We start from the raw sequence: 13,071 nt of genomic DNA on the forward strand, positions 1-13,071 counted from the left end.
TTCTGGTTTTGCTATTATAGTATAATTATGAAAGATGGAACCATAGGGAAGGACTGGGTAAAGGGTATATTGTAAACACCTGTGAATCTACAATTATTTCAAAATAAAAATGTAAAATAAATTTCTGCTACCTCAAGAAGGAAAGAGGCTGGAGCAGAAAGAACAAGAATTGAGAAACAAATTACTGATATCAACTAATGTAAAAGTAGAGATAGGAAGGTAACGATTACATTTTGGCTGTTACATTTTGATAGGACTTGCACTGCCATTGAGGTAAAGTGGCATCATCTCATAGGTGCTAAGAGTCCACGTTAGCTGCGGTTTGCAAGCTCCATGTGGCTCTCAGGCACACGGTGGTTTTCAAGGGGTCATTACCAAAGAAAAGTCATTGCTCTTTGCCCTTTTACCTCCTTCCATATGGAACGTGAGAAAATGCTGCTGTAGCAGCTATTTTGGAGTCTTTGAGGTGACATGTGTGGGCAAAAGCTACAACTAAGGATAGAATTAGAAAGACAGAAAGAGCCTGGGTCCCTCATGGCATTGTAGATCTTCCCAGCAGTCTTGGACTTTTTATTATTTGATGAAAATAAGTGATTAAATGGTTAAGTGATTTATTTTTGAACTTGCAGTTAAAATTAAATCCTAACTGATTCATATTGTTTAATCTAGGTATAGTACATATTAGAAAAAATAATAAAGGAAAATATAGATGTCTGTGTAAAATTGGCTGAAAAGATGACCAACAAACTTGGATGTGTAGTTACCACTTGGGAAAGAAGCTAAGTATGAGAGGGCAAATGCTCCCATTGTGTTCAGTATATTTTGTATACTATTCAAATCTTTGTATTCGAATCTTTTACGAATGTATTTATAATTTTAAAACAAAAAATTAGCATTTTCAATACCTTTATTTGTGTGTGTGTGTGTGTGATAGTGCATTCTGTTTTTCAAGTTGTGGTAGGAAAAACAAGTGAACAACTTTGGAAATTCAGGCTACAACCTTCATATGATTTTAAAGGTAGGTCCTCAAGCCGAAAATAATACCTTACTCATCCTTACTCGGAGCCATCACCATTTAAAAATCCACCAAGCAAGCACACTCTCACACTGAGCCACCTGCTGTGATCTGTGCTGCTCCAATCACTGTGGTTGTATTTAGGGCCATCTGTAGAGGATTGCAGGGTCTAGGATAAGTCACACGTTGTACTCCTCTCCAACATTTTTATTGAGAATAAATATTTGTAAATCATTGTCAAGAACAGCATTCAAGAGGAAAACCAGGCTAAATAACGCAGTGTAAATAAGAGGTCAGATATGAGGGCTGAGATATGAGGGCTGAGTTGTAGGGCCAAGCTGGCAGCCCCAGATCTGAACTGGAATGCCAGAGATCATTTTCAGAATCATTGCAATCTCTCTATGGGTAGCTGCAGCTGACTTTACAGCAACAAAGGCTGAGAGCACAATCAGCTTTGGCTTAAAAAGAAAACTCCCTCTTTCTAAATCATTCTCAAGCATTCAATAAACCAACAAACACATGTTGAAACCTATGATGTCCCAGGTACTGGACTAGGCTTTGGGTAAAGACCATGGGATAAGGAAATGGGGGACACAGTGTAATAACCTTCAAGATACATTTCTCCATTGCTCTCTCTAAGCCATAGGGAGCTGGCAAATTTAGTTGTCGGATAGGCATCCATGAGTGGGAAAAAAAGTAAGAGAGGGAAAGGAGAAAACAGATATCAAGAGTCAGAGGCAGGCTAAGAATAAAGAGCAGAATTACGAGTCCAACTCAAAGTACATCCAAGACATTCATTCTTCACTCTACCTTCTATTTTAGTTGGCAATAACCAAAAGTCTGCTAAGCACAGGCATCATGCTACCCATTGTGAGGAACACACAGATATGAAAACCACAGCTCCTGTCCTCAAGGGGCTTACAGACTAATGAGGATGATAAGTATAATCAGATAATTCTGATCAGATCAGTATGGATTAAATGTCATAACAGAAGTTCAAGTCAAGGGCCAAGAACCCCAAGGGAGTGAGAAAGAAATTCTGTCAGGGCAATTTGAGAAGTCCTCTTGGAAGAGGTAGTATTTGAAAAAGAATAATTTTAACAGGACCAAACAGTGACAGAAGCAGAAGAAGGGCATTTTTGGTTAATCTACTGGCAGAAACAAGGGCATAAAATCACTCAAGAAGAAAGCAGCGGCGCTCAGTGCACTAGAACTAGTGAGTAGGCCACGGACCCAGAAACTGGAGTATTCATGTGACTTCCAACAGATCCTGAGGCAGGGGGACTGAATAGGTTATCTCCACGCAAGCTCTACCAAGGTCTTGTCTTTATTTGATTTGTAACTTGGGTTTCTACATAACATTTTATTTAGGAAAAACAAGGCTCTGCTCTCTTAAAATATTTTAAAGTCTGAAAACCTCTGAGCTGGCACAGGGATTGGTTAATAAAAGGAATGATAGAAATGCGCTCAGAAGAACTTTTGGGCCAGATTCTGGGAGGCATTAAGTGCCTGAAAGAATTCCCTTTATACAGAGAGCAATGGTGAGGTCTCTAGGGATTTTTTTTTTTTTTTTTTTTTTTTTTTTTGCGGTACGCGGGCCTCTCACTGTTGTGGCCTCTCCCGTTGCAGAGCACAGGCTCCGGACACGCAGGCTCAGCGGCTATGGCTCACGGGTCCAGCCGCTCTGCGGCATGTGGGATCTTCCCGGACCGGGGCACGAACCCGTGTCCCTTGCATCGGCAGGTGGACTCTCAACCACTGCGCCATCAGGGAAGTCCTCTAGGGAGTTTTTAAACCAGAAAATTAACTACCAGAAAAAAACTGAATTATGAAGTGACTGTTGGGTCCAGGGTCAGGAAGGAGAAGAAATTGAGGCACAGAGACTAATCAGAAGGAGACGGCAGCAGTTCATGGAAAATACTCAGGGCCTGTGCGAGGGAAGAAAGTGAAGGGAAGGGGAAAAAGAATTGCCATAGGACATTTGTGTAAGTAAGTACAGGCAGGCTAATGATTTGGATCTCTTTAAATATTTCTTTAATATTTTTATATGCAAGTGGTACACACACACACACATTTTTATAGACTTTATTTTTTAGAACACTTAGAATTACAGAAAAATTACTGTTTCAAATATGGTACAGAGAGATCCCATATACCAGTTTCCCCTATTTCCCTTATTTCCTGCACCCAGTTTCCCCTATTAACATCTACTATTAGTATGGTACATTTATTACAATTGATAAAAAATGTTGACATATTATTATTAACATAAGCCCATACTACATTCATATTTCCTTAGTTTTTATCTAAGGTCCTTTTTTTGTTCTAGGATCCAGGATACTACATTACATTTAGTCAACAGGCTGTGACAGTTTCTCAGACTTTACTTATTTTAAATAACTTGACAAGTTTGAGGAACACTGGTCTCATATTTTGTAGGATGTCCCTCAATTAGGGTTTGACTGATGTTTTTGTCATGATTAGACTGGGTTATGAGTCCTTAGATGGAAGGTCACAGAGGTAACGTCCCATTTCTCACCATATCACATCAAGGGTACATGCTGTCAATATGACTTGTCACTGATGCTATTAACCTTGATCACTTGGCTGAGGTAGTTATTTGTCAGGTTTCTCCACTGTACAGTTATTCTTTCTCATCTTTTACAATTTTCTCTTTAAAAGGAAGTCACTATGTAAACAGAAGCACTGGCTAGCTAAGAAACGCTTTCTTCAATTCAGCTCTGATGGCCACTTAGACACTTCATTCAGTCACATAAGTCCAGAAGCAGTTTAAGTTCATAAGACTTAGAAGTCACTTTAGCAAACATCTGTTGTGACTTGAGTAGGTTCTTGGGGGTCTCACTCCTAAACAGCCTATGAAGTATCCGTTTCAGCCATAAGCAGTGTTCTTTCCAAGGACTTGAGATGGATACACTTTCTGTAGTTCCTCAACTTTCCAGTTATTTTTTGGCTCCAGTGATAGTGGAGGACCCTTTTAGACTGACTCCTCAAGTCACTTGGCCAAGGCACACAAGTGAAATCTGAACCCTTCCTAGCGGCCTGCCCCACCCCTGCCCAGACACCCCACCTCTGCTCTTACATCCCACAAAACTGCTGCCTTTCCTGCCACAGCTCCACCTCTCAGTCTGAGGGTGGGATCAAGCCTCCACTGCCACCTGCCCTGGGAACAAAACAATCTCTCCACCACCCTATTTTTAGGCCACAGCTGGGTCAAGAGAGGAAAGGTTCAAATTCCTCTCCGCCATGTCTGGGGAACTGTAGGGCTTCTTTTTCTTGGCACACTTGCAGCAAATTGGGCCCATATCCCTTTCTGCCTTGCTGATCATGCAAAACATAAACTCTTCTGATGTTAGAATGAAACCCTTTCTGTCTTAGTTTCAACCTAGGTGCCAATACATTATATGTCATAAATCAAACTCAGGGTGAGACAAATCCCACGCACAAAATTTACAAAGGAAAAGTGTCAGAATCATTGCACAACTCCTGGAACCCTCAACCAAACAAGGATACCATTAGGCATTAGAGTGTGGGGAGAGGGGAAGATTAGTGAAAAGATTTCTTTAGAGACAGCTGCTTTCCTGCTGTGAGTCCCTACTCCCACCTTCAGTTTTTTTTTGTTGATGTTTTTTGTTTTTTTCTTTTTTTAAACATTTTATTTTTTATCACTTAAATTTTATTTTTTCATACAGCAGGTTCTTATTTGTTATCTGTTTTATACATATTAGTGTATACATGTCAATTCCAATCTCCGAATTCATCCCACCACCACCACCACCACCACCCGCCACTTTCCCCCCTTGGTGTCCATAAATTTGTTCTCTACATCTGTGTCTCTATTTCTGCCCTGCAAACCAGCTCATCTGTACTATTTTTCTAGGTTCCAATATATGCGTTAATATACAATATTTGTTTTTCTCTTTCTGACTTACTTCACTCTGTATGACAGTCTCTAGATCCATCCACAGCTCTACAAAGGACCCAAATTTGTTCCTTTTTATGGCTGAGTACTATTGCATTGTATATATATACCACATCTTCTTTATCCATTTGTCTGCCTATGGGCATTAGGTTGCTTCCATGACCTGGTTATTGTAAATAGTGCTGCAATGAACATTGGGATGCATGTGTATTTTTGAATTATGGTTTTCTCTGGGTATAGGCCCAGTAGTGGGATTACTAGGTCATATGGTAGTTCTATTTTAAGTTGTTTAAGGAACCTCCATACTGTTCTCCAGAGTGACTATATCAATTTACACTCCCACCAACAGTGCAAGAGGGTTCCCTTTTCTCCACACCCACTCCAGCATTTGTTGTTTGTAGATTTTCTGATGATGCCCATTCTAATTGGTGTGAGGTGATACCTCATTGTAGTTTGGATTTGCATTTCTCTAATAATTAGTGATGCTGAGCAGCTTTTCATGTGCTTCTTGGCCATCTGTATGTCTTCCTTGGAGAAATGTCTATTTAGGTCTTCTGCCCATTTTTGGATTGGGTTGTTTGTTTCTTTAATATTGAGCTGAAGGAGCTGTTTAGATATTTTGGAGATTAATCCTTTGTCCGTTGCTTCATTTGCAAATATTTCCTCCCATTCTGAGGGTTGTCTTTTCGTCTTGTTTGTAGTTTCCTTTGCTTTGCAAAAGCTTTTAAGTTTCATTAGGTCCCATTTGTTTATTTTTTTTTTCATTTCCATTATTCTAGGAGGTGGGTCAAAAAAGATCTTGCTGTGATTTATGTCAAAGAGTGTTCTTCCTATGTTTTCCTCTAAGAGTTTTGTAGTGCCTGGTCTTACATTTAGGTCTTTAATCCATTTTGAGTTTATTTTTGTGTATGGTGTTAGGGAGTGTTCTAATTTCATTCCTTTACATGTGGCTGTCCAGTTTTCCCAGTACCACTTATTGAAGAGACTGTCTTTTCTCCATTGTATATCCTTGCCTCCTTTGTCATAGATTAGTTGACCATAGGTGTGTGGGTTTATCTCTGGGCTTTCTATCCTATTCCATTGATCTATATTTCTGTTTTTGTGCCAGTACCATATTGTCTTGATTACTGTAGCTTTGTAATATACTCTGAAGTCAGGGAGTCTGATTCCTCCAGCTCCATTTTTTTCCCTCAAGACTGCTTTGGCTATTTGGGGTCTTTTGTGTCTCCATAAAAATTTTAAGATTTTTTTTGTTCTAGTTCTGTAAAAACTGCCACTGGTAATTTGATAGGGATTGCGTTGAATCTGTAGATTGCTTTGTGTAGTATAGTCATCTTCACAATATTGATTCTTCCAATCCAAGAACATGGTATATCTCTCCATCTGTTTGTGTCATCTTTGATTTCTTTCATCAGTGTCTTATAGTTTTCTGAGTACAGGCCTTTTACCTCCTTAGGTAGGTTTATTCCCAGGTATTTTATTCTTTTTGTTGCAATGGTGAATGGGATTGTTTCCTTAATTTCTCTTTCTGATCTTTCATTGTTAGTGTATAGGAATGCAAGAGATCTCTGTGCATTAATTTTGTATCCTGCAACTTTACCAAATTCATTGATTAGCTCTAGTAGTTTTCTGGTGGCATCTTTAGGATTCTCTATGTATAGTATCATGTCATCTGCAAACAGTGGCAGCTTTACTTCTTCTTTTCTAATTTGCATTACTTTTATTTCTTTTTCTTCTCTGATTGCCGTGGACTAGGCTAGGACTTCCAAAACTATGTTGAGTAATAGTGGCGAGAGTGGACATCCTTATCTTGTTCCTGATCTTAGAGGAAAAGCTTTCAGTTTTTCACCATTGCAAATGATGTTTGCTGTGGGTTTGTCATATATGGCCTTTATTATGTTGAGGTAGATTTCCTCTATGCCCACTTTCTGGAGAGTTTTTATCATAAATGGTTGTTGAATTTTGTCAAAAGCTTTTTCTGCATCTATTGAAGTGATCATATGGTTTTTCTTCTTCAATTTGTTAATATCCACCTTAAGTTTTTTGATAGGGACTTTTATGGGATCACGTGGAACGTTTTGAAATATGTCTGCATAGTTGAGCGATACAGCGTACAGGAGCCTGTCTCTCAGAAGACAAAATTAAAAAGTGCTCTAGCATCAAAACAGAAATAGTGCATGGAGTTTGACCTGTACTCACAGAGCTTGTCAGTGACTACAGTGGCCAAAGATGATCACAATTTTTTTTTTTAACAGCCCTCTCATGGAGAAGTAGAGGCTATATTCCTTCTCTCTGAATTTACATAAGCTCTGTGACTGTTCTGATGATAAAATACAGTGGGAATGATTAAGTGCCAATTTCTGGTCCACTTCCTCTCTTTTAGAACGTTCTCTAGAAACCCTACATTTCCTGTAATAAATTGTCCACCCTGAGACCACCATTCTAGAGAAGCCCTGGGAAAACATTCTGGATGACAGCCAACTTCCCAGCCATTCCCAACCAAAACACCAAACATTTAAGTCTTAGACACTCAAAATCAATCCATCCTCCAGTTGTACCCCTGAGTGACTTCCACCAATGCCACACAGAGCAGAAGAAATACCCAGTGAGTCATTCCTGAACCCCTGCTTCAAAAAATCGTGAGCTATAATAAAACAGTTGCTGTTTTAAGCCACTAGATTTGGGGGTAATTAGTTATGCTGCAGCAGATAACTGGAAAAGAGGCAGAAGAGTGTTTCTTGTGGGTAATATGGGGGCTCCCAGAAGAGAGTTGCAGCACAGTGTTAGAATTAGGGTTAGGGTTATGCCCAGAGCTGTGTCTGTCCAACAGGCCTTTCTAGAGATGCTGGTGGACCCAAGCATCAGGAAGCTGGAGGTGAACACCAAACTACTCAGGGCTACGGAAGAAGCTGAAAATGCCCACCCAGCATAGAGATTTGTCTGCCTCAGTCAAGGGAACTGCAGTTGAATAGGTTTAGCAGTGAATTTTGAAAAGACCATGAAAGCATTCCGTGGAGGAAGCTTTTCGTGGCCTCTAGACCAGAGAATGCGGCTTGCAGTACACTGAAAAAACGAAACAGAAAAAACCAACAGCCTGAAACTAACTCAAAGTATGCAAAGAGAGATGATTTGCTAACAAATCAACTTCAAAGTTTTGAATATTACATAGACCTGGAAACTCCAATTAATGAACTGAGCTGCTGCTTGTGGTTAAAGTGACTATTACTTAGAAGTCAACAAAAGTTCATGGGACTGTCAGAGTTTTCCTTCAGTATCAAGAGACTGTTACTCCTTTCAATAAAGTTTAAGAATATGGAGAGAGATAGAAGTTGTATTGTTTGACTAAATCACTGGTTAAGCTTCTCAGTAAATGAGTTATGGTTAATAATCTCATTTATGTCAGGCAATCTCTTTGGCATATATAGTATTTTAGAACTAGATTATTGTAGAACATAATCTGTAAGCAGCAGTGTTTTAGGTGTCTAAAGACACCTAAGTGTCTTTAGGTACCTTATGGTAACATATGATCTCAATTTGCAGTGCTATGTGGAATAGGATTCAGGGCCCTAAATGTACAGATTTACCTCAATTTGTCTATGGAAAGCAACAGCTTTCCCACAAGTCCTGTGAGTGATAAATTTATCATACTTCCTGAATTGCAAAGAAAGAGCTAAATTTAGCTCATATTTTCCCTTAACATACTTTATTCTACAGTATTCGTTTTGAGTAATAACTTTAGTTTTGGTTCCATTTTATGAAAAATGCCTATTTTTGCTTTCTAATATTATTATCTTTCTATATTTTATATTTCTTTGAAAGCTTCCATATATACATAGCAGTAGAGCTTAAGGGCATGGATTGTAGAGCCAGACAGCCTTAGTTCAAATCGCAGCTCTGCCACTTACTGTGTGATTTTTAGACCATAGCCTTTCCATGTTTGTTCTCTCACATGTAAAACACAGATTATAATAGTATCTATCTCATAGGATCATTAAAAGGATTAAGTTAGTGTTCAAGTAATGCATGTAGAACAATGCATAGTACTTAGTTATAAGTATCAACTAATAATAATGATAACTTTATCCTTGTTGGATATTAACAATTAAATGTAAAATAGTAAAAAGTAAAATATTGAATAAACTGAGATATTTGGAAACAGGCAAAAAATAGAATATTGTTAATTTTTTTAGGGATGGGTTCAAAGTGTCAAAGTGTCAAATTAATAAAATAGAATATTATTAATTTTTTTAGGGATGGATTCAAAGTTCACATTATTTTAGGGATGGGTTCAAAATTTTTTAGGGATGGGTCTGAAGCTTATAGAATTTTTATTTAAAAAAATTACAAATACAAAATCAGAAATAAAAATGGGTGCAATTTGCTAACTTTTCTGAAAACGGATGACAAGTTTTTTTTTTTTTTTTAACAACACCAGAAAAATAATACTGTCTCAGCCGTGTTCAGAGACAATATTATCTGGTTGCAGTGATCTACATTATAATTTATTTCAAAGTTTGAGAATAAAATTACTCTCAGAGATTTTAAAGTAACACTAAGACTTATGTTGGTTTGTTCATAAATTTTTAGCTCTTATATTGACGGATATAATGACTTCACTTTAGTCATATCTGTTGGGATAAGGCATTAAAACAGCTCTCTTCTATTCCTTACCCCTTACTTTTTTAAGTGGAAAATGAAGGTAATGCTGCCAATTTGCAGAGGCAATTGCATCTATATATACAATTGAGAGTTGTAAGAAATCAATTAGGAACAAGGACTGGCCACCTATGTCCTCAACAAGTGGTGGACTGTGGTAGAATCTGGCCAGGCCTACTGTACTAAGTAGATCTAATGGCTCAGTAAGAAATAAAACACAGAAGAAATTAGTTTATCATCCATTCTCTTCAAGTGTCACATAATTATGCAGCTTGGCCCAGAAAAGAGCTAGGAACCCAGATTCCAGATGTTGGGGTACAAGGCTTACGTAGAATAAAATCATATCCTTCTATGGTATTAATACCAATCCTTAAGGACTACATGGCCGCCTCGCTATTCCCACCCACAACCCACAATAAAAGTATAAAAGGCAGTGAGCCAGTGGTCCTAGGTGCCTCTAAGTGGATCTCTCACTCTATGAAGATGGAAAAGCCTGCTGAACTTTCAAGTGTGCTTCCATAAGCAAGAAGGAAGCAACGGGGAGCTGAACCCATGCAAGCCATCAAGTATGCTAGATCTGGCTGTCTTATTTGCGTTACTTCCTTGCTTAATTTGGTAGCTGAACAAAGTGAATGCTGTGTTGCTCAAAACCAAGTCATCATCCTTGAGACCAGCCTTGGTGGTATTGCCTTTCTCACCCCTTAATGATAAAGAAGGTGAATTATATATGATCATATCCAGCTCTAGAGCCTAGCACTGGATCTAGCATGTAGATGACTGAAAAACTGCTCATCAATGGCACTTAGAGCATGTCCATTATTGCGTATGTCAAATACAAACACCTAATTGTCCATTCTGGCAGTGGATGCGTTTTATGACCTTTACAAAATACATCAATTTCATTAGTCTTCAACTGTAAGCTCCTGAGTAGCAGTCATTGGGCCAAGTATTTCTCTTTTATTACTGTCCCATGTACTATAACGTAGTTATCAGTTTAATAATGGAAATGGTCTTGAAATCCTTACATTCTGTCAATTATAGACTGAGGCTACATCACATGTAAGAATGCTCCTCCACAACAGGTTGCCATGCTTTGAGAATGCATTATTGTGACTACGTGGGAAATTTTTTGACACATTTCTAGGAAGGGTGGGGGGGGTTCACTTTGATGTAAGAGATGAAGCAGGTATGAAAGGCAAACAGGGCAATATAGGGGAATACCTCCTTCTGCTTCAGGGGAACCTCCATTGCTCTTTTAATCTGAAAGATTCTATATGCACCATATGGCTGAGAAGTCCCATAAAAAGTGATCAAATCCTAGAAAAAGATGGGATAAGAATTTCATCTTCTAAGGACCTTAGTAGCATTTAGAAGCAGTACAGGATCCACCTTGAACAACTTATTCATTGCATATTAAGAAAAGCATCTTAGAGATATGTCCAGCATGTTCCTGGGGATTTTTTAAATAGCATGCAAGATTGATAAGGGAAGTATTAGTTTTTCACATTTGCGGGTTAAATATAAACAGGCTTTGGCATTTATTTTAATGCCGATTATCAAACTGTTGGTTTTACCCATCCATTCAGTCAAGGTAATTTCAGAAATTTTTAGAAACCCTTTGTTCACTGTGGAGCATTAGTCAAGTGATATAGTTTTATCAAAAATATACAAGAATAACGTCTCATTTTTTTCAGTGGGGTTTCATTGGCCTCGTGAGCAAAACTTATAAATTTATAAAGCTTATAAAACTTTCAGACAGAATTCGTAATTAGGAGAATTTGAAGTATTTATGTGTCTTATTAAATCATTGAGTATTCATTTTACTTTTAGATATTTTTAGATTTAAAAACATTTTCCTTGAAGTTTTGACATCAAAGTCTCACAATTAGGTAATATATGAATCATTTCTGGCAGGATTTCTAGATAAAAGCCTCTTGATCTATTCCAGAATTCAATTTTATCTTTGCCTTGTCCTTAGAGCTACTTCCAGAACCTCGGAAACTGACATTATTTTACAGTGAACAAGAAAGCTGTTTGGAACCAATAATTTTTAATAAATTTTATTTTGAAATAATTTTAGATTTGAAGAATCGCAGTGATAGGTCCCATATACTCTTCACCCAGCTTCCCCTAAGTTACACAGCTGTGACACATTCATCAAAACTAAGAAACTGGGCTTCCCTGGTGGCGAGTGGTTGAGAGTCCGCCTGCCGATGCAGGGGACACAGCTTCGTGCCCCGGTCTGGGAAGATCCCATATGCCGCGGAGCGGCTGGGCCCATGAGCCATGGCCGCTGGGCCTGCACGTCCAGAACCTGTGCTCTGCAACGGGAGAGGCCACAGCAATAAGAGGCCTGCAAACCACACACACAAAAAAAACTAAGAAATGAACATTAGTACAATACTATTAACTGAACTGCAGGCTTTATTCTGATTTTGCTATTTTTTTCTAATCATTGTTTTTTTCTGTCCCAGGATCCAATCTAGGACTGCCCATTGATTTAGTTACCATGTCTCCTTGGTCTCCTCTGAACAAGAGAGATTCTTGATCTTTCTTTGTCTTCATGTCCTTGAAAATTTTGAGGAGTACTGGTCAGGTAGCTTGTAGACTGTCCCTCATGTTGTGTCTGATGTTTTCCCACGATTAAACTTGGGTAATGGATTTTGGGGAAGATCACCATAGAAGTGAAGTGCTCTTCCCATTGTATCATTTCAGGGGGTGATGATATCAGTATGACTTATTTTAGGTGATGTTAACTTTGATAATTTGATTAAAGTGTTAAGCACCCCATTCTCTCCACTCTACAGTTATCTTTCCTTTTCCATATTCTCTTCCAACCCACCCTCAAGAGGAGGGGAACTAATTCCATCTCCCGGAGATAACAATATCAAACAATTTGTGGGAATTATTAAAACCACTCCAGTAAACTAATAAATATTTAGAGGAAACATTCTGAGACTATGCAAATATTCTCTTTCTTCTTAAAGTTGCATCTACTAACATTAGCATTTATCAATGGATCTTGCCTGCAGCAGTCATTACTATGGTGTTCTAATGGTGACTTTCTATTTCCTTCATATCTTCTGCACTTATTAATCGAATTCTTTTGTAAGGAATGTCCCCTCTTCCCCATCTACCCCACCTATGTGTTCATTAATTATTTAGTTACTCAATCATTTATTTGTATAAATATGGACTTATGTATGTTTATTTTATTTCTCTGGGTTATAACTCTATACTATTTTTACTTATTATGTTGCTCAAATTATTCCAGCTTTAGCCATTCCAGCTATTTTATATTGGCTCCTGTGTCCTTCTGGCATGCCCCTACCTTCCTTTTTTGTATTTTTCTCTTTTTTTGGCCTTACTTTCTGACTATATAAGATGCTCCAGAATCTTATATTCTCCTTGCCCCAGACTGAGAGTCAGCCATTTCTCTAAGGAGACCTGATTCTTTTTA

The sequence above is a fragment of the Tursiops truncatus genome, chromosome 3 (assembly GCF_011762595.2).
Source record: "Tursiops truncatus isolate mTurTru1 chromosome 3, mTurTru1.mat.Y, whole genome shotgun sequence".
NCBI lineage: Eukaryota > Metazoa > Chordata > Mammalia > Artiodactyla > Delphinidae > Tursiops > Tursiops truncatus.